This window comes from Amblyomma americanum, chromosome 11 (genome assembly GCF_052857255.1).
Source record: "Amblyomma americanum isolate KBUSLIRL-KWMA chromosome 11, ASM5285725v1, whole genome shotgun sequence".
In the NCBI taxonomy this organism is placed as follows: domain Eukaryota; kingdom Metazoa; phylum Arthropoda; class Arachnida; order Ixodida; family Ixodidae; genus Amblyomma; species Amblyomma americanum.
Window position 1 is genome coordinate 88,937,560 of NC_135507.1, and position 23,218 is coordinate 88,960,777.

At 46.4% G+C, this 23,218-nt stretch overlaps 1 long non-coding RNA gene across 1 annotated transcript in view; it reads right to left on the reverse strand.

Annotated features, from left to right (window-relative positions):
• Positions 1-14,167: 14,167 nt before the first annotated feature.
• The window catches only part of LOC144109455 (uncharacterized), a 38,850-nt gene continuing 29,799 nt past the window's right edge, over positions 14,168-23,218 (reverse strand). The window contains exon 3 of the long non-coding RNA XR_013309601.1: positions 14,168-14,192. This is a non-coding gene — a long non-coding RNA (uncharacterized LOC144109455). The remainder of the gene's footprint in view (positions 14,193-23,218) is intronic.

A 23,218-nucleotide genomic window follows, 5' to 3' on the forward strand; every position in this document is an offset into this window, starting at 1 on the left:
GTTATACAGTGTGGTCATTTGGTATTTTGGTCAGTTTGACCTTCATTGCAGACAGACGCGTCCTTGACAAACTCAACTAGTAAGAGCTTACGCTCTTGAAAGGCTGCCGAACTTATAAAACATGATCGACGAAGTCACAAGAGTGGTTTCTCACTCCCAAATCTTCCTCCCAATATTTCCCATAATAATCACCCTCCTCAGCGGAGGTATGGTGTTCCAGGTGGCAGCACCTGACCGCGAGTCTTGGTAATGGCGTTCGAGCGTAATCTAAGATTATTGTCTAGGAACCGCGTTCCCACAGCACAACAGCCTAAAAGGTGAACGCGCATCTGGATTATACTCAGTACCCAGACTGTAAGGCGACGCGGGCTAGACACGACACAAAAAGGGCGTAAAGTATTTTACGTCGATATTCAAAGAAAACTTTTCTCATGGAGAATGAAATAAGCCCCGAATGCAGAAATATAACTTGGCACGTACTTGACTTGCGCGGAGCCGACTTCGCCGACTTTCTGCGTTCTTTCCAACATGGCAGCCCGCAGGAACGACGTCGCGCGCAGGATTTCTTACTTCGAATTCGCGTGCTACGCAATAGAAGTAGCTTTTTCGAAGGCACATTTTTGCCGAAAGTTCCGCGACCGGCCTTGCGCGATCGGGGCAACCCCATTGAACTGTACAATGAAGACCAGTTCCTCACCCGGTACAGATTTTCAAAGATCGCCGTACGCAAGGCGCCCTCCATGCTGCATGTGCGAGAGTGCGCCGACAACAGGGTACAGCCTCTGCCTCCCATGCTGCAGCTACTTATGGAACTGAGGTTTTATGCAGCTGGAACCTTCCAGACCGTAAGAGGAGACCTGGTGTGCATTTCACAGTCAACAGTGTGCCGCGCAGTTGTCAAAATGACGGTGTTAATAGCCAAACACCTGCACCCGATGCTCTTCCACTCCCCCCCCCCCCCCCCCCCACGTCCGAGTTTGCCAGTGTGATGCGCGACTTTTACGAGCTGGCAGAGTTTCCGGGAGTCACCGCGTCCATAGACTGCACGGGCGTTCGAATTAAAAGCCCCGGCGGCGAAGACGCAGAAGTGTTCTGTAACCGCAAGGGTACTTCTCTATCAACGTGCAGGTAAGCAATGAACATTTTCAGCTTTTTCTTACAACGCGGTTGCTGTTCTTTTTTTTTAGGTCGCCACGAACGTGCAGCCGTGATCTTGCTTGTCTAGTGCGCTGGTGGATGAAATATTGCGAAATATGCCACTGTGTACTATCGCGCTCAATATGAGCTACACCTACACAGCACGAGCGACAGGTCAAGCCCCAGCGCACTGCAGCTCATACTGAACGCGATAGTACAGTGATGCGCTCGAGGTCCAGATTTTTCTTTTAAACACAGTGACTGCTTGAGAATCTAGCTTTGTTAACCATTGAGATCACCTCTCAAGCGCTGTAATGCGTTCGGTTTCTCGCTTGTGGCCCCGGAAAGTGGTTTTCACAAGCGATCAGGATTTTCTCAATAAAACAATACCGTGTCAATAGCGTCCGTACTGCAGGGGTACTTTAGGCGCTGTGCGCTGTATGCTGCCCTAGTTGTGCTGACTGGTATATTGCTGGTTTATTGCAGGCTGTCACTGGACCACAACTTCAGTTTTTCGATGTCGTTGCCAGCTGGCCAGGTTCAATGCACGACAGTCGAATTTTTGATAATTCCCGCATGCGGGTAATGCATGAGGAAAGCCGGGTGCCTGGTGTGCTGCAGGGAGACGCTGGATATGGGTGCCAGCCATTCTTGATGGCGCCGCTCTTGGACCCTGGCCCAGCAAACACACCAGAAGGAAGGAAAGATGCAGTGACATTGCGTGGCACAAGCTTTGACCATACGTGTGATATGTGGTATCGATTCTTAACAAATGCCGTTGTGCCCTGTTAATATGGACGACTCGAATTATGCATAATTTTCCTGAACTTTTCTTGTTTAGTGTTTGTGTATATGTGTTCTGTGTAATGGTATATAGTGGCAGTCAACATGTTTTACTACCTCCCACATTGCATGATTGGCTCTGAAAAAAAAATTGCCTCCATGCGCACACTGAAAAACTACAATCAGCAGCTGTCAGCATGAGGAGTTGCGAGTTTTTGTTTGGAATGTGAACATGTAGGAGTAGATACTTCATCTCATGGACCACTAGGCGCGTCTAACATGCTTATACCTGCAGCGCATAATTTTAAATATAATGGTGATCAGCTTCCAAGATTGCCATATTTTTCCTGCAGTGCCGGCCACTATGCACAGGAGCAGTCCATAATCTTCAATATTTTTGTGTTATATTTATTTATGACTCATTATTTTAGACGACTCGCTTTATTAACACTTCTGCTTGCTAACCAATGTGTCCACTTACACGAGGTACAACCGTACCGGGCAGTGCGTAATATTCATTTATTCACACAGGTACCAGGGAGCCCACATCAATACGAGGAACAGTGTCGAAAGTGAATTTGGAGTGTGGAAGCGCCACTTCCCTTGCCTGGACATGGGGCGGCAGCATAAGCCAGAGAAAGCGGCCTGCTTAATAACAGCCTGTGCAGCACTTCATAACTTTGGCTGCTTGAGGAAGGAGCCGCAGCCCCCTGTCACCACAGCTGCACTGAACACTTCCACCACGGCAGCTGCAAGGAAACCACTGTACCTGCCACCTGTTGACGACCTCAGCGACAGCAGACCATGAGGGGAAAAACAATTCATTTAGTGGCACAATACAGAGGAAGGCGCACGTTTCATGCGCCACTGGCATCTCTTATGAGTTTCCTCACCGCTGTAGGAGCGTGTACATTGGACAGGCAGGCAGATATATAAACGTGCCTCTTCACTTTGTTTACAAACTGGTGAACACTTGCCAGAACACTGCAAGAACTGTGCAGTTCGATTTCCCTTCCTAAACCGTACTGATATCTTAGGGCGTGGTTAAGATCAAAGTCCGAATCTTGAAAAGCTATGAAATCGGAAACGCAGTAGTGACACGTGCTCTGGCACACCTTCTGTTTATCTCTTGGGCATAGAACGAAAGTTTTAAAACGCTCTATAGTTTGCACTACTGTATTCTTAAGCTTTCGCTCTTCGTTCCTTTCCCGTTTTCTTTTATTCGGTTATTATTGCTGGAGTTTGTTTGCATTATTTTAAGATTTGCAGTCGCGTGTTGTTGCTTAGTGATGGGACGTTTTCTGTATTATCGTTGTTTGTTTTCATTTAGTTGGAAGTGTAGCACCAGCCCTGCCCTCGCCTTTTTTTTCCCGTCGAAATGCTAAGTTTTCGTTGACCATAATGTTGGACCAACCGACCCTTCAGCATACTTGTTCAAACTCACATCTTTATACGAACCATTTTTGGTTCTTTCAAGGCACGAAAATGGCAAGTTCACGATGATGAAGTGACGCACGTAACAGTGTGTTGGCATTTATGAAAACATACATGCAGGTTATTTTGGCTACTAGTAGCATTGATCAAAGTACATTATACAGCACTCCAGGCGATAAAGTCTAATATCAAGTGGCTTCATGCGTCTAGGTAGAAGCATTACACAGCAAAAACGATTTCTTCATAAGGAAACCTTCAAGTGCTGCTCTGGCGAAATTCAGGGGACACTGAAGTTCCTTTTTAAGGGTGTGATACGATAGCGCGAATGTCTCTCTTCAGAGTCCTTGGGTCCCCATGCATATCACTTCGCAGGCATGGCCAGTGTCGGACAAGACACACAAGGAGAAGCATCAGCGGCCAATAGGGGCAGCGTGCGTGACTCGTGGTCCGAGGGGCAGAGGCGCGGTTCCCTTCTCACTGCTATTTTATTTTCAGTGCTAACAACTTACTCTCTATTCTTAATGTAATAATGAAGCTTGAGTCATTGTTCATATTCAGAATTTGTATGATGTTTTATTCACTTCTCAAATGCGCCGCTACAACTTGTGGCGTCACTTCTTTTCTGTCTAATCCGCGTTTTCTAAACCCCCGCCGGCGCCACTGCGTCGCCCGCTGAACGGGAGCCTGAACAATATGACGATAGTAACGTTGCATATTACGGCCACCTTAATTGCAAGCGCTTTGAAGTCAGGTCTTTGGTTTCCTATGAGTTGAGACTCTGCGTTTTAAAATCTAATCAGGATATAGCTTACGATGGGCAACACGTTTCTCAATAATTAAGGAATTTAACAGTAATATAAAAAGTTCATTATTCAAAATTACTTAACCAGCCTACTAGTTAGCGCGTCTTAGTTGCATTCAGTTGTACTAAACTACTGACAATGCGATGTTGGAAAAAGTGCGATTCACCCGCCGCGGTGGCTCAGTGGTTAGGGCGCTCGACTACTGATCCGGAGTTCCCGGGTTCGAACCCGACCGTGGCGGCTGCGTCTTTATGGAGGAAAAACGCTAAGGCGCCCGTGTGCTGTGCGATGTCAGTGCACGTTAAAGATCGCCAGGTGGTCGAAATTATTCCGGCGCCCTCCACTACGGCACCTCCTTCTTCCTTTCTTCTTTCACTCCCTCCTTTATCCCTTCCCTTACGGCGCGGTTCAGGTGTCCAACGATATATGAGACAGATACTGCGCCATTTCCTTTCCCCCAGAACCAATTAAAAAAATTAAAAAAGAAAAAGTGCGATTCTGAATTTTTAAAAAATTGGTGGTTGTTTAGCTTTGGTTAAAGCTTGAGTGACGCGCTAGCTGCAGCTGGCCGAGTGTAACTTGGTCACGTGACGAACTACGTGGTCAGCTACGGCGCCGCGCCGCCGGCAGCTGCTCCGCACCACGTGAACAACCACGTGACAGCGCGGCGGCGCCGCCACGCTGCAGGCTCGAAATGCTACCGTAATGTAGCTATTGGTACAAAAGCTTGCTTTAAAGATTGTGTAAATTCTTTGGTGACGCACCCTGTATATCTTATATCTTGGTTTTATACTCAGCATCTTGGGTATGGCCCACAGCACCTCGCTTGACAGGTGAGCTGCTCTTTCAGTGTCGATTGCTTTTCACGCTTTGTAGCCACCACGTCGGCAATCACTAATGTCGTTCACAAATGCCACTTGCAGTTTTAGACTCCGGAAATTAAAATATGACCGCCAGAGCGGCTGTGAATGCAAAAAAAATCCATTGGAGACGAAATCTCGAGGGACTTATATTAGCTAAGCAGCAACTGCTCATTTTTTTCTGCATTATTTTCGTACAACGGACTTATATTTAACTTTTGTGCATCACATTCATTGTGTTCGTTTTGACAGCGCGATTAAGTAGCAAACATTTATTTGTAATTTCATTAAGGAGATCGTGTTACAGCGCCAAAATGAGTGCACTTTGATGAATGTAATTTAGTGCGGTATTATGCAATAAAAAATATTTAGCAGCGCCCAACCTTTCCATTGTCACTTGATATTAATCCGCATCTCTTGAGTCAAAGCACAGGTCTGTCGGGCGAGTGCGACCGATCTTAAGCTTTCAAATTAATTTAAATTTTATTTTCATCTGGAATAAAATTCTGCGCAAGTGTGTTCCGCTCACAGCGGTATAATGAAACGATTGATGCATGCGTGATCATGTTCACAGAAGGGGACAGAGCGACAGAAGCTCAGCAAAAACACATTTATTACGACCCTTAACACGACTATGCATTATTGTGCAGCCCATAAGGATTGCGTGCCTAGTGAATCTTTATCAATATACTGGTCATTAAACCAAGTTAAGTTGTGTCTTATAAAAACAGCATATGTCTTCGCGCAGCGACTAGGACACCCCAGCTGTAAGAAGCCAACCATGGCGCTGCTGACACCGTTCGATTTTCGACTAAGCGCCTATATAGCGACATAAAGCAAGTGCACTGGAGACGCGACACTACTTCAAGCACCAACTGCTACACCAGCGTTGGCTGCCGCTCACTGCTCTTAGGCCGGCGGTGGTGCCCCTATAGCAAGATTTTATCCGCCAACAAACCATCGGCGGGCTTTCATGAGCATTAGGAGCGTCGAAGGGTTCTGGTTGCACCTGTAGGCTACCCTGTGTGAACCAATGCACGACAGGTGTTCGCCCTGTGCTCGGTGTATGTTGACACGTAATATGACGACGGCTTAAGTCAGTCCTCAGACATGTACTTATGACCACGGTAGGCTGTACACATGACGTTACATCCTATCTGAGCTCCGTGGGAAGCATCCCACAACTCACGGTGGGACACACGAAGCTACAGCTTCCCGCATTCACTGTTTGTGAAAGGTTGAGGGAAACAGTGGTTTGTGGACAAGCTGTGTAGTGGGGCTCTCTTGGCATCAGTTCGAGTCACTACTCTAGCGGGTAGTGGCAGGAGGAGGACGAGAGTTATTTCCCACTCGAACGCATTAGAACCGCTGGTGGCGCATAAGGATACACCCACTATGACCAGGAACAAAACGTCGGGGGTTTCTTACTGTTGCTAAATGCTGTGCTTCGCCCACACTTCGCCCAATCAGGGCTGTGGTAGACCGCTGAAGGGGGAAGCGGCCGCTTTCAGCTGCTGCCATTGGGTCTTAGGCATAGTAGCAGCGTAAAATAACACACAGAAAAGAAGAACTAGACACCGAGAGTCACGCACAAACGCTGCACTGACAGCCAGTCCTGATAAATTCACACTTGCCGCCATAGCACCGCACGCAGAATTTTGCCAACGCGTTCCACATGTCCCCACGAAAGGAAAACAGGGCCAAAAATGGCACTAACTTCTTCGGGAATCCGGCCTTTCCTTAGACAGACGGCGATGTACCTTGATCGGAAAATGGTGCAGGCAATGGTGACGATTAAAACATTGACAGAAGGAAGTTGTTGGTTAACACAGAGAGAAGGGCCCACTGTAGAATAAATATGCTTCAGTAAAACGAGCTCTTGGGCGAGTTGGTTATTTGTCTTCGCCAAAGAGCTACGGTTAATTTATAGTCAGCCTCCACCCAAGCACACTCATATTCTAGCAAAAAAAGCTACATAGCTTAATCGGTGCCTTTGTAGTGATGAGAAAAGTCGTAAACGTCTTGGAAACGGACATGGGAACAAATCTTTGCTGGGAAAGCCGCAGCACCAACTAAGTTATCGAGTACATTCAGCAGGTCGCATGACGAGTCGACTTGCTGAGGAACTCTAAGTGCATGGGCGCGAAGTTTTCCAATGCATTTAGTGAATTCCACTAAGGTGCCGCACACCAAAGGCTATATTGCGATAAATTTCTGCTCCTTCTCTGTAAAGGGCACCGCACAGCCTGCACGTCCCTCTGAGGGCTGCAAAACCCTGCCAGAACATGCGGTGTCTCGTTTGCTCGTGTCAACATGGAAAGTACCGAGGAGACGAAAAACACCCTAGTTAAACTTGATGGGCTGCTGATGACAGGGTGCCTATTTATTTATAGCATTGTGAAAAAGAATAGTAGCACTATTACCGATGTGGCGCTGGATGAAATCTACAATGGCGCTTCCTTTAACCTTTTGACATGTGCAAATATATCGATGTGCACGCCGCACAACAAATTAAAAGGGCGGGTTGTTAAATTTATTTCTGACAACTGAAGTGGATTCAATCAGTTCAGCCATTTAACTTCACTTTTATTGGACTCACTGCTTTCATTGGAATCAACAAAATTTCAACATCTGAATTGGTTTTCAGTTCATTTATTTGACACAGTTGCCGTCGAGTGAAATCTGAAAAAAGAAAAAAAACATTAACTCTGCACGTAAAGACTGATGCTTGTTGGGTTAGGTGGTTAAACATGAGTTCAGTGGCAGCGCAGTTAGAAAGAAGGGACGCGATAGGACACAACAGTAAAGAGCGCTGACTTCCAACTGTTTATTTCACCAAACGTGCCACGTATATTATATACAGCAACAAGACTGAAATCCTAGAAAAGGGGGAAAGAGCAAAGGGGAAACAACACTCGTCATGATGCCACAGCATAGCACCAGGAACCCAATTCCAACCATCTAAAAAACCTGATTTCCTTCTGCGTCAAAACAACCTATCGCATGTTCACACACTTATCCCCCGCACGCGCAATCTCTACCGCCTCGATTATTTCCCTGACTCCCTGATCCATATGGTTACTGTCAATCGCGCATTGATTAAATGCTGGCACGCATGACTTTTTTTCGACGCTGACGTCCACAGTTTTTACCGCAGTTACGACAGTGCAGGCTGAGATGACGCTGGTTCCCTTCATTTACGTTGTTATTGTGTTTTCTCAATCTTTTGTCAACACATGCCTGTCTGTCTTATATATTCGCGGCCGCTCGACAAAGACACGCGATATACAACACCCTCTTGAGAATTGGCGAAGCGCTTTGAATGATTAATACCGCAAGCGTCTCTCTAGTGTCGACTGGTTTGTTTTCTTGCATAAAACATAATTTTAACGGTGCAGAGAAGACAACTTGAACGCTTACTCGCTTTCCGATTCTTTTCAAATTATGTGACCTCTGGTGTACACATGGGTTTACAGCTACTTTCCTGTGGTTCTTTTTCTCGTGTTCCACTCTTTTCTTCCTAAGCATACTGTAAGGCCGCGCTTCATCAACGCGCACATTTTTTTTATTCCCTTAGCTTGCGGTCACTGCGAGCCTCCGGTCTACGCTCCCCCCCCCCTACCCGCGTGCCTTCCCCCCTACCCCTACCCCCGCAAGCTGTGGCAAAGGCGCAGAAGGCACTGGCTGCTTGACCGCTGTGACGGCCGAAGACACCTGGCTTTGTTCAGTGCACCAGGAAAACATGCGAGGCGCACACAACGAGTACGTGGTGCCGCTTGGTCTTAGGCAGCATTCCCACGGCGGCAGAATGCTGACCACCTCGCATTCCGCAATGGGCCCCTTTTTTCTCTTCTTTTTTTTTGACATTCCTGTGGCGAGCCAGTGGATCAGTGGTCCCGCCAATTAGCTGAAAAACAACTTTTCATCCTTCGAGAGGCGACGTGCGGGTGCGGCAGGGAAGGGGAAGGCACCAAGCAGTAAGGGCTAGAACTCCGCCCCTCCGGGGAGAGGGTTTTCAGAATGTTTTTGTATGGGTTTCTTTCTCTTTATAGCCAAGCCCCGGGCTCGAAGTTGGGCCCAACCTTCAGGGTCCGTGGCTGCCTCCATTGTTTATCGAAGCTTAGGGCGGGCCTCGATATATGACCGGCCTAATTTCTTTGTTTGCAAAAGCTTTAAAATTACATGTAAAATTATTGGAGGGCAGTCTTGTCTAGTTGAGCTAGAGGCTCCGTGCAGTGGCACGTAATTCTACAGACCTGGACTCTAACCTCGTGTCGATGAGTAAGGCTTTGTCGAGTTTGTCTGTGTGAGGTATTTTCTTTCAACTTACAGTTTGACTGTCTGTGTGACTCAACATGTGACGCAGTTTGCCCATGTACATCCTGTAAATATATTTTCTCTTTGTCTCGAACATCATCTGGCATCGATCATCGTCTGCTCCTTCAACACCGTCGAATTCACGTTTGGAGAGGTCGTGTGCCCCTCCGAAGAAACGCAAAGAACTATCTTGAATTTACTCATACCTTCAGCCACAGAAAAAAATCATGGCTTCAGGGTTGCCAGCGTCATAAAACCGCCTAATCTGTAGCGCCAGGGCTCCACGGAGCATACGACTTCAACAGTTCAGTCCCCATGCTCTACCCATCACATCTAATCATTTGAATGAAGTTCGGAGAAGTCAAATAAACACAGACTGTAGAAAAACTTGCAATCTGCACGCGCTGCGTTCCCGAAAACTTGCGCAAAAACCTCTCCCGCGCTTTCTGACTTTCCCCTGCCTTGGTCATTGTGCTATGGGTTCCAGGCAACGCAGTAATCACCCAATGATGTGAACCATCAGCGAGCCGGTGACCCGTGTGCGGACGCCGGTGATCTCCTAGTTTTCCCCATCAGTTTCGTACGGGGCGCGCTTTTAAATGGCACCAAAGGAAAGTTACGCACGCCTGCAACACTCACTGCAGCCATTACTTCCATCACAACTCGGATCACCGCCTCGCAGATTCAGAAGCTTAGAGCAATTCAAATTAACGCAGTCCATCACCTTGGCCCAGCTGTTCCTAAACCGTTTCCGCTTTGATGCCTCCTGTACGAATTGCCGCTGGCTCTACACGACCTTTGAACATCTCCTTTTCGGCTGCCCCACAGTTATTTGTCTTCTACCCTACCCCGCCTGCACACTGATGGTGTTGACTGGCCTTGCGGAATAGCAGGTCAGGGTCACCTTACTGCCGGGAGACGCGTTCATCTTTCTATTCGTTAAATTACTTTCTCTCTCTCTCTCTCTCTCGTTACTGGCCCTGCGGCTCACGTCGACGTTTTGATTTATGTCCCCTTTTTGGTAGAGCACATACATATTCTTGATTTGGTCTCTGATGAATTCTCTCTTGCTTTCTTGTTATCCAGTCGTAACGTTATTATCTTCGTGTCTCTCTACACAGCACTGGTATGGAACTGCGAAAAATCGGAGCTCTCTGAACTGCAATATATCTCTGGAGAGCGACCGTCTACGAATGCCACAACCATTTATGAATGCAACAAGTGATTACGGGAGGTAATGTTGAATCCCGGCCCTATCTACGGTCGATAGCGGCAGTGTTAAGAGCGTGTATCTTGGCGCATTTTAAAATGGCTATTACATTCTAAGGTTGAGCTAGGGCCAAATTTTAAGTACGGCTGACGAGGTGTGTTAGAAAGTTACACAGCTATTACCTCTTGCCGTTGTCCAGAATACAGCAAGCACATTGTTTGAAATATCGGAATCTGCACAAAACGTATTTCGTAAAACTTCTCGCAGGGCTAATTGGTCCATTCTTACATAAGTGAAACAGCGCAAAGAAAAGAATCCCGAAGGCTTATGTAAGCGTATTTTGTTTCTGACACCGTACTTGCAAATTTATAGAGGGCTTCCGTGGTGACCAAAAAGCATGTAATGCAGACGACTTGCGGATGACACGATGACGTCGGGTGGCCAAGGAAAACTGATCCAGGTTTCGCACTGCGCAAGAGTAAAAGCTCTCCATGGCTCTGCCAGACAGCTCTTATAATAGCGATAGCCACGGCGTACAGAGTTCACGCTAACGGGGTCCAAACTGTACGCATGTCGGGCACACCTGGTGGTAGCTAGTTCCTGCCACAGCTGCACTGTACAGTGCCCCGCAGTTAGCGACCACCAACATTTCAAACTGAAGATTCCAAGGAGAGCCAACATGCAAGCTGCTGCGACAAGGGCACCATGTTGTGTCATTGGCTTGAGAGGGGCTCGTCGCTCTTCTTAGAAGAAGCGAAAGCGTCCCAAGCACACGCGTTAATCAGGCCCGCTTACAGCGGTGCTCGATAAGCGTGGTGGGAGTTCGGAACCACACTAATGTCGTCCGCCTCGGTTGTACTTTGCTTTCCGCATTGCTCCGAATGCACGACACAGTACGGGAAGGCTTAACTGAGCCTCGGCAGTCCGCTTTTCCCTGATGCTGGTCCCGAAAGGTGTGACATCATACCCACCCATTCGTACCTCAGAGGTTAAAGGTTTCGTCCGTCGCCTGCTATGAAAACCTCGAGATAAGTCATTGAAGAAGCAGACACAAAATTATTTCGGAGAGGCACAAGTTTTGATGATTTCTTTACTTTTTATACCTCCTATAAAGCACACCATCCGCGACGCATAACAGTTACAAAAAAAAACACAAAATGTGTTAGGCTTTTAACGTAGTTAAACCAAGTAGACGTCCGAAAGCATCTGTTTAGCCTTGTTTACTCATGCATGGCTTTGATTTGCTGTGTTTTGCTTTGCTTTGTTACTTTGCTGACGACGGTATTAGTTTGATTGTGGTGAAGGGCGGTTTATTGTGATGTGGGAAGCGCCTGCGGCGAAGACTTTTGCACAAGTAATCGATTAAGCAGCAGGGCGAGAGGCAGGGCCACGTGTAAGGCGCAGTTCTTCGGCACGAGAGCCAATCGGCCGCCTGAATAGCCTCGTCGTCTTTGTCATCGCTGCGTGATCATCTCTTCATTACAGGTGTGTTAGTTGAAGTTCACAACGTAGAATGCAGAGCGCCAAAGTGTGTACATTAGCTCCGTAGCAGTATTAGTTGATAAAAGACGGCGATATGCAGTGCACAGCGCGAGAGCGTGTTGCAGTTTAACACGGGGCGTTATCGGCTCCAGCGATAGCATAGTGCTCTCGTGCAGTGGCCAGCGAAGCTGATCTCTTCGCGCTGCCATGGGTTAGAATTCCAGTAGCGGCAGTATTTATTTTATTCATTTAATAATTATGCTTTCACCAAGGTCACCCTCGCGGTCAAGCTTCACACAAACTCGTTGAGCCGGTAAGACCTCGTGAAGTAGGGCTTCCGCACTATAAGGATGCCGTCACATGTAAGGAATAAATTATTTACAACGAAGCACATAAGCAATGGTCCAGGTAATGGCAAGTTGTCTTTTAAACGGTCGAATATCCTTTTCTAACGCTGTTCCTTGGGTACAGGGAGTATATTTGGTCGCAATTTAGGTTACTCTAGTTATGTACTCTACCGTCAAAAGTTCCTGGTAGTTTTGTGTACCTCTATTACAAGGCGCATAGTGACAACGAAATTCAGGCATGTAAAATTAGGCGCAGATAATTGTTTTCAATCTCTGCTCTTCCTTCTTTTAAGAAGAGGCTTTTCTCTTGTGTGCGGGTGTTTTGCAATCATGAAACCTTGGAAGGGCAGAAATCTGTGGACTTCAAGCAAATTTGCTGATAAGGGGTCTTTTGAGTAAGGAAAATATTTCAAAACCAGCACAACTACTAGTTTACTGCTTTTATACGCCCCAGAACGACTCAGGCTATGAGGGCCGCCGTAGTGAAGGACTCAATTTCCGACCACCTGGGGTTCTTCAACGTGCACTGATATCACACAGTACACGAGTATTTAGAATTTCTCCTCCATCGAAATTCGACCGCCACTGCCAGGATCGAAACCGCGTATTTCGGTCCATCAGTCGAGCGCCATAACCACGCAGCCACTGCGGCGGCCAAGCATAAATAATATACGGAAAGCAGTAACAGGCACAACTTATACATACATATGAGGACACAACAGAAGGCACACAGTTATCTGTCTCAAAGCTTCGGAATGTGCTGTGCACCCTGCTGACGCTCCTTGGCTTGTAAAACATAAAATTGAGAAACCTTCTTCGCAACTGATTTTAGTTCTCTGCTAAAAGCAGTTAAGAAGAGCCCGAGCGCCGGAAACGCGTCTTTGGTTGTATGTGGGAGACGAGCCTGGGACCGAATCCCGGAGGCAGCTGACGGATAGGGTCGAGGCACGTTCCTCTCCAACGCCGACGGACCTCCGGGAAGCACAGGCAGCCAGCCGGACAGTCCCGTGACCGCCGGAACTGATTTCACTGGTCGAGAAAAAGAGATTAGGGAATTGGCTCTTGCTTGTTTGCGAGCTCTACACAAATTTGTAACATTGGACACTCGACTGCAGGAAAACGTTCGCGGAGACTACTGGGCTGCACAAAGCTCGTAAATACTTTGCGATCCCATGCCGTGGCTTCTGGAGTTGGGAGCAAGGTGATCTCAGATCTGTCTTCCGTTGATAAACACCAATTTTTCGAACCGCCGTAGTGACTCGGTGGCTTTGATTTTCGGTTGCTCTATTTGCAGTTACTGCACCCTCATTTCGATGCTGGTGAAATGGTAAGAAAAAAATACACAAATGCTGACTGATGTGACTGCAAAGTTAAATGGCTCCAGGTGGTCTCAAATATTCCGCAGCCCTGCACTACTCCATTCTTTCGCACCCACCTGTAGCTTCGGGACGTAAGTGCTTGGATACTATACTCGAATGTTGATACACACCAGCGAAAGTTAGAGTATTTACAGGTGTATGTTAGTGCGCAAAAACTTTCCAAGCGTTTCCTCTATTTATCTTTGTTCGTTTGTGCGAACGCAAGGCCTTAGCAATCTTTGCGCCTCTGCGGAAATCTATTTATCCCGCGACACACCAGCCCCCACTTGCGAGGCACATATAAAACCGCCAGGATATCGTTGAAGTGACGCTGCAAAAGGACTAATCCAGAGACAAGGCAGAAATCGCTGCTTGGCGGGTGGAAATGGGGAGCATGAGTGAGGAGCGTTGGAGGCGCACTTTTGACAGAATTTGTACTCGATAACGTCCGTGCTGAAAACCTGCATGACGGGTAAATGACAAAACTAGAAGCACAAATGTTTGCATTTAGCAGTACTGGTAAGCAAGGCGAAGCCACTGTCTTGTTACTTGCACAGAAAACAAGGCACAAATGCTCTCACTATGGCAAAGCTTTTATGTAGTAAAGCTGCTCCACTTTGCGTATTTTCGTGCTCGAAATTGTTGCTGACCCCGTGGTGCTGAACATATATTTTTAATATGTGTTCACGTGGAAAGGAAGAGCATATAGGATCGCTTTCCCCCGAGTAATATTTCCTCCGAGCAACCACGCTTTGCATTCTCTCTCTGTTCGTGACCAATGGATGAATGTCACGTTTTGAATGGAAGGCCACAACCATTTCATTTTTTCGCCCTACTCTATTCCATTATTACCATCTGCCCACCTGAGGGCGCGTTATTAGTCACACCGAAGGTACAGGGAATAGCGAAGTGTACGAGTTATAAGGAAATGATTTCGAGTGAGTCATCACCACTCCACTCCCTTTTTCGTACATTCCAAGTAAGCATACACGGACGCCGTAACAGGCGTGCCATCACAGACACATTCATGCGCAAAAGTCCGCGCGCTTACGTTAGTTATGTGTGCTCAGCGATGATCGTGTAGAAATCACGCCGCCTGTTTATATAGACCCATGAAAATCCTCTCATTAAAAATAAATACTCGGTGCCTGTTAAGATCAACATGTCATTGTCCTGCAAGCGCTTCACTGTAGCGTGCAAGCTACCTTTATTCATTGCCCTCTCTGCAATGCCGGCGCTAGAAACAACGCCCAGTGACACCAACCGTTCGATCTCGTCAGCATGTCTAAAGTCAAATAAAAGGACTCCGAAGACATTGAGCGCGGCCGAGAGTAGCGGGGATTCTGTTCTTCGGCGACTGAAGAGCAAGCAGGTTGGCATTGCCGCCGCCGAGCTGCACAGTTATTTGTGGACACAAGACAGCCCAATAGAGAATCCATGTAGAAACCACTGCAGTGGTTTCCACTCACCCAGACGCTTCTGTACTACAGCTTTACCACCAAATCTCACGCAAATAAGGGACTGACATATTCCAGCTTGTTGGATTAAGAGACTTATTTTGATCCACACTGCTGGCAAAGGTTCGTAAACACATGAGGTTGGTCTAGTTGGTCTTACGTTTAAGTCTCCCGATTTTGTGTTCATTCCACTTGGATGATGGTGAAAGGCTCATTCCAAAATTCTGCTTTCCAAAGACCGCTGAGAGATTTACCGGTCGCTGTTAATCTACTGCTGTTTTTGGAGACCCTGAGAGCCAGCAGAAACACATAACGATTTGATACAGACCACTGCTTTCCAATAATAACCTTCAACAAGCAGTTTTTTTCCCGAGATGCAAACAAATGAGCACAAAGTGCACATGTAGAAGCCCATGCTGAAGGAGAGATAGTATATGACATAGTTTTCGTAAAATAAAGTGACAGCATTTTTTCGTCGACATAACAGAAGCGGCTGAAAACCAGAAATTAAATTTTCTAGGGGTTGGCCGCGAAACGATGCTGAAAAGTCATTGGACTCTCCGCCGCCATTTATGACAAGTTAAGGTGAGTATCATTGGCTCCAGAAAGGTGGCTTTGATTTCACGGATGCAAGAACATTCTGGAATCGTAATTGGCAGAGTTTCCTATTATTCATATTCGAAATTTTATCAAACTTTACTAAGACATGCAAAGCGACACATCAGGTGACGTTATTCTACCAATCTTGAAATCGCTCGAAGAGACCTCCCAGATTCGCTCTAGATGTGGATCCAAAAGCCCAACAATCAGGCCATATTCTTCATTGCAGCAAGGTTGTTGTAGAAATGACGGAGACTTTTCAACCTGCCGTAGAAATGCGCGTAGCAAGAATAAAAAAAACGATACGTGGTGAAAAGCAGCTTCATCCAGCGCAAAAGACGCATAGGAAGCTAGCGTGGACTATTAGTGCTAGACGCCATCACGTGATCAAAAACAGCCAATCCGCATTGCAGAAGCGGAGAAAAAGAGCGTGGCGGTTATTTTTCTGTTTCAATGACTTTATCCCCATACCCGGTTTACGTGATGCATAATATATGAACCCCACTGCCAACAAAGTTCGGAAGCTCACAAAATTCTAAAAATGTATTGCAAAAGGGTATTAGTTTGGGCTAGTCGCTAGATTTCGCAGGAAGAGGAGAGTGAAAAAACACAGTACTTTAATAGCAGATAGATACAGGCGCCTGTGCCTGTCCGCTCCTTTATTACTGTCTTTTTTGGCGCTGTACCTCTTCCCGCACAAAATCCTATTCCCCAAAGCTGTAGGATCCTACTCCGACATATCAGAATACGGTAGGCCGCTCAACATAAGCGTCACAAAATCTACCGTAACGCTGCTCACGGTAATTATTCCCGAACTGTTTTAAAATGTTTTACTTACTTCGCAAGGAGGATAAACAGAAATAAAAGGAAAGGCGCTGCTGCCGTCATTAGCTGAGACATGGGGTGGACGGAGCGAAACAAAGCATCAGAAACCTTGTTTTCTGAGTGGCCATTTAGCACCATTGATATCGATTTTAATCCTCGCAAAAGTCAATCTCCATCATCATAATTACATTCAACGCAATAGCACCAAGCAAGATGGCTGTGCGTTACTCTTAGATGATTATGGTAGATGATCAATTTTTTTTTAAATTCCTGCATGCATAGCACAGTGGTGATAAAATATTGTTTCCAATTTCACTAATTTCTCTCTCGATTTGTGCTCCTAAATCGCAGGCCGGCATATTATTCTGCATAACAAGAATATACTACAAATGTCGTCATTTTTTTGCGAAACCTGCTTTCACTAAATTGCTCAGCCACCAAATCGATGACAATACGTGTTGGTGTGTAACAAATTCAGAAATGCACACAAAAAACAAGAAACCGAACGAACAAGCGCAGATTATGATCTCATGTTTTAATAAAAACCCACTGAAATCGATATCAAAATCGAGAAAACATATTCATGCCCGTGGGCCCGAAGACAGCTTGGCAATATGAAACAGACTTCCAACTACAGCCGCAGGACGACTCTCTACACCCTTGAAAACAATAATAATTTCTTTTTAGTCTATCGGGTCGAGACCAAGTTCGCTTTTGCGCAGAACTCTAAATATGCTACTAAATAGTGTCATGAAGTATAACGCTGTCCACTGCGCTGATATCCATACTAAGTGGTGCTTATAAATATTATCTGAAATCTGTCATTAAATAACTGCGCATTTTAGAATATGCAGTAATATGGCGCCATAGGCACGTTCTTACAGCAGGAGAATTCATTGTGTTCTAGCCAAGAATTGGCTACAGTCTAGGAGTATATGCACAGCGCTAATGCAAAAGTGGTCTCTGAAGAGAATGATCACCTGATGAGGGTGTATAGAGGTAGTTGTGCAGGAAACCGCGATAAACACATCATTGCCAATGGTGGTCTGGGATCCTAGGAACAAAACGATCGCTCATTTTCTTTACGCACGTCGTGTCGAGCTGATCGGTTTCCACAGACATGCCAAGCTTGTCAAACAGAATTTTTCTGGTGAACCACCGGAAACGCTTGCATGACGAAATAAATACAGTTAAACCTTGTTATAACGAAGTTGAAGGGGGGGGGGGGGGGCAGCGATTACTTCGTTATAGCCGTAGCTTCGTTATCATCCTTTTTGACCGAGCTTCCAAGCAGAGTCGTAATTCTTTCGTTATAACCATTATTTCGTTATAACAAGGTTCGACTGTATAAAGACAAATATTAAAAGTTTTCCAATAGTGTAAGCTCGTGCTCAGCGAGTGTAAGGCACGCTACCCCATCTTGGTGCCCGAAATTTGGAAACAAAAATATGCTTAAGCGATCATACTAGATGATGTGATAAATTTACGATAGCAGGATCGAACCCGACCGTGGCGGCTGTGTTTTTATGGAGGCAAAACGCGGAGGCGCCCGTGTGCTTTGCGGCGTCAGTGCACGTTAAAGATCCTCAGGTGGTCAAAATTATTCCGGAGCTCTCCACTACGGCACCTATTTCTTCCTTTCTTCTTTCACTCCCTCCTTTATCCCTTCTCTTACGGCGCGGTTCAGGTGTCCAACGATATATGAGACAGATACTGCGCCATTTCCTTTCCCCAAAAACCAATTATTATTATTATTATTATTATTATTATTATTATTATTATTATTATTATTATTATTATTATTATTATTATTATTATTATTATTATTATTATTATTATTATTATTATCATTATTATTATTATTATTATTATAGATCGTGCATTCCGCTTTTGGAATGATCGCCTTTCCGCTCTATGCGTCTACACGAGCCCGACAGAAACCAGGTCGAATATGCTGTCGTGCTGAAAACCGGTTGTCCGGCTCATGTTTATGCTAGGGGCTTAAGCTATGCGGCCGTCGAGTCGAGCTGCCCAGCCCGACTGCAGGGGGTGGGTTGACTCGGCCCGACCTGGTTGGAAGGAGCATGTATATGCTGCCGCATCGGCTTAGCGCCTCCTATCCGGCCACCTCTCTGGTCTGGTGGCGCTGCGCAAGCCTAGGCATTCCTCCTCTTCCTCTTTTAATGTCCGCGCGTGGTTAGCTTGCTCTACGCTAGGGGTAGCGACGATCCCTGTCCGAAAGAAAACGGGTTCATTAAACTCGGTCGGGCCGGGCTGGGCCAGCCAGACATCTGGCGCGCACCGAGTCGACCCACAACGTCGGGCTCATGTAAGCAAGGCTGCCGATTTCTTTAATTTGATTTCGCCTGGTGGGAAAAGGCCTTAAGATTGTGGAGCCCTTCTGTGGGGCAGACGAGCGAGTACACACACACACGAATGCACACACAGCGGCTTTTTCGCGGAAAGAGGACTGTACTTTTTAAGCGGTAACAGGCAACATAAAGCAGCTGCGATCGCAGTTATGATTTTTTTTTCTTGTGCCACGTACCGTAGGGCGCCGCAGCAGGAGAGTAACCTAACCTAATAATAATACGACGGTGCGATTGTTTTCCACAACTTTTCTGGCGGCAAAAACCAGAAAAAATTGGGAGGGGGGGGGGGGGCGACGAGAGATTCTCTCTTGGGAGGGAGACAGTTTCTATGCGCCAGGCAAACAGGGATTGCGGTCGTGAAATAGCATCGTTATGCGTTCAAGTCTGCATCTTAACACTTATTCCGAATAAATTCGCGTAATATTGCTTCTAGCAATTCAGTGATATGTAAGCGTGGTTTAGTGAGCTAGTTCTTGTTGTCCGTCCAGAATTATCGTAAACGTTTCGCTGGGCTCACTCAAATTCGTGTTAAAATACATATGGCCGCACAAACGGCGTACAAACTCCCTAGATTAGGGTATAGCGAGAAATATTCAGTGCAAAAATGTCATTTCACGAGTTGGCCGCCACCGTTGAAAATCTGAGAAAAAACAAAGAAAAGGTGTATGCGGTATATTTATATCCAATATTTCCGATTATAATTGACTGCCTCACAACCAGGAGCGACACTTCTATCTTTCCCCTACCACATGCTTGTTGTATATTGAATTTAACACGTGCATTTCATGCATGCACAACAACCTAAGCACGGCGATCCGGCAATGAGCTGAATTTCACATTTAGTACTTGTGCAGAGTGCTAATGCAATCTTGCATGAGGGCCACAGCTCCCAATGGCGACTAAAAATGGGCATTCGTAGTGATGTCAATGCTCTGTAAGCTTACCACTTTCTTATTGTCGCAGTCAGGTCAAACAAAGTGTGCGCCTGCATGCAGGGCTCATTCTACATTCAAAAGTTAGCTTCAAAATAATTTCTTTTCTTTGCAATTCATTTATCGAATTCAATGTTCCCGTGTCGGAAAATACGCAATGGGAAAGTAAAACATGGCAGTGGCTTAGCTCGGCTATGCCAGGATATATGTAGCGAAACAAGTGTGAAACTCCTCGGTTGGCCTTGTTCACATATTCCACAACGTATGAAGCACAGGCATAAACGCCCAGTATGACCTGTAGGTCCATGTTTGATTTCAGCACCGAGGCTATCCAAGGATTTAAGGGGTCGCGTCACTCTTACGCCTATTCTCTAGGCTAACGGCACGTTGTTCGGTCTCTTGAGCCCGCCGCTGAAGTCTGTTGGTCGCATTCCATTGTTCATCACGGGCCGTCTTCAGTGAAACTGGACTCAGGTCCCTCCTCCGGCTGCTGTCGCTGCTGCTAGCGGTCGAGACACCGGACGTCAGACGTGCCTTTCTCGCGGCGGCATATTCACGGCGGCGTTCAGCCAGTCGTTCGGCGCGCTGTTCGTGTGTTTCTTGGGCGATTCGTTTCCACTTCATCTCGTTCTGCTGTCGATTACAATCCTTCTCCAGCTTATCAGAATTGTCGCCGCCCATACTGTCGCCTCAACTGTGGTTGCGGCGCACGCCAGATCTCCTTTTCAATCCTGTGACATCTTATCACGCATGAGACGCAGCTGTTGAGGCGAGCGGGGCGAGCGCAACGACGAGGAACGCGGTGTCGCGTCCTACCCATCGGCGGCGGCGGCGAGCGGCGCGGTGTGACGTCATGCCAGATGGCGCGGCGAGCGCGCGAAGTGCAGTAACCTTCCTCGGCCGGGCGCGCGTTGTGACGTCACGTGCCACCATGGAGTACCGCCACGGCGAAATCGCGAAATTGCGGCCAATAAAGCTTTCGCTTTAAAATTGATTTTGGGGCTATGTGGTATGCTTCCTCATGAACGTATCACGCAAGCAACCTGTACACATTGCTTATTGTGTAAATAGTTTGTGTATATTACGTATGCCCCTATCCTCTCTTCGTGTCCGCTCACCTCTTTCATTTCATTTCTCCGTTTTGCCTCTCATTCTTTATTTCCCCTGCCCCAACTCAGGTGCTTCACTATCGATGGCAGATGCCAGGGCTAACAAAAATCTTATCCTTCCTTTTTATTATTATTTTAATAAAGCACTGCAACTCCTACTGCGACTACAAGGTGGTAGCCCCGTTAAGGTTAACCAGTAGCACTTTAAATGCAGGTGAAAGGACATTTGATGACGGTGATGCCATTGAATGTGCCCTTTGAAATAATTCACAGAGGTAAAAAGCTGATCATTGCTTGCCTCGATGACACTTCAGCTAACGTTGATGCTTGTTGGGCTAGTTGGCTAGGATCACTGCCAGCAGCGCACTATGGACGAGGCACAAGAACAAGAACTACGACACGCCTCGTTCCGTCGTACGTCTTGTTCTATTGCCTCGTCCCATCGCACTTCTCGTTCTTTTGTCTCGTCCCGTCGTACCTCTTGTTCTTGTGCCTCGTTCCGTCGTATTTCTTGTTCTTGTGCCTCGTCCCGTCGTACTTCTTGTCCTTGTGCCTCGTCCGTCGTACTTCCTTGTCTTCTGCCTCGTCCCGCCCTACTTCTCGTTCTTGTGCCTCGTCTCGTAGTACTTCTTGTTCCTCGTCCTTAGTGCGCTGCTAGCCTGGATTTGGCTAACATGTTAGGGCATCCTATTCTTGAAAGTGCGTGTACACGCTCTGTATGTATAGGTCGTATATATCACTAATGAACGCTCTTCTATAAAAAGGACAGTGACCGCGTTGTTCCTTGTTCAGTGCTTGCGTGAATGGGCACGCTTATTCAATATATTCACAGTTCCATGACTCTCAATGAACTACAGTGCAACGTCAAGTGGGCAGACTTCATTGCATATGTTGTTTACTTGGAACTTGCGCCTGCACTGCTGTAAACTCCAGCCGTGGCTGACATCGAGTACAACGACTAAAAACATCACACCGCTTGGCCTTCCCTGCCCGTTGTTTTCAGACCGCTTTCATGCCTGCTGCCTTATATCACCCTCTTTTTACGGCATCACAGATGAGTACCTTCCGAACAAGAAATTAAGTGAGAACATTCTGCCTACGAGCTCTTGGTCAGCCACTCAAATGACGTCGAGCACAAATCTTTCCAGGTTCATGATGACAGAATAGTGCGAAAGAAACACGTAGTATGGATGGGACGTCGCAGAAAAGCGCTAAGCCGCAAAACCAGGTTTATTGCGGAATGTACGAATGCCATGTAAAAGTTACGCCTCTCTCTCTGCTTCTTTAAAGGGACCCAGATAGGGGTCTCAATAAAGGTGCAATATGTCTAAGATGTTAAAAGACGGCGGTTCATAATTATCCCTCAGCAAGAATTATTTTAACGCGTTTTGTGGAAGGTGAGTTATATGCAGAGAGTTATATGTGCCAATGCCAACTCTTTAAGAAGAGGAAGATCCCTGTAACTGCAGTCTTGAGAAAGGACAGGCTCTGTCCGAAACGTCGACTCAAAGTAAATCTGTGGCTAAGTGAAGCGTCTCACAACTTTGCATATATATATATATATATATATATATATATATATATATATATATATATATATATATATAATTAATTACTCTTACTCCATCTTCGACATCCAATGTGCCCCGTATGTCCCACAAAAACACTTGAATAACGTTCTCGTAGGCTCCCCTAATATTCAGAAATGCTAGCCATAGAGGACTGTGTTCCTTTTAAGCGATCGCAATCTCTATACTCTGCCTCAATGAAAACTGATTGTCCTCCAACCTCCTTTATTTCCGGAACCCATTTTGTAGCTCCCCTAGCACCTCCTCGTTCTCCACCCAAGCCTGCAGTCTTTCCTTTATAATCAGCATCACCACCCTGTGAACCGCAGATGTCACTGTTACGGGACGGTAGTTACGTCAGCTTTGTCCCCCTTTCCGTAATATATCATGTTCATTCTACTTAATTACCATTCATCGCGGACTTTGCTATCATTATCATTTTATTCAATGCGTGTATTAATGTTTGCTTATATTTTGGTCCTAGCTTCTTTATTAACATATTCGGAATAAAATCTGGTCCTGTTGACGTACCACTAGGAGCCTTCTCCTCAGCTCTTTCCCACTCTCTTTGCTCAAATGAAGCAATTGCAGTGACCGGTCCATCCTCCTTAGAATTAATTTGTG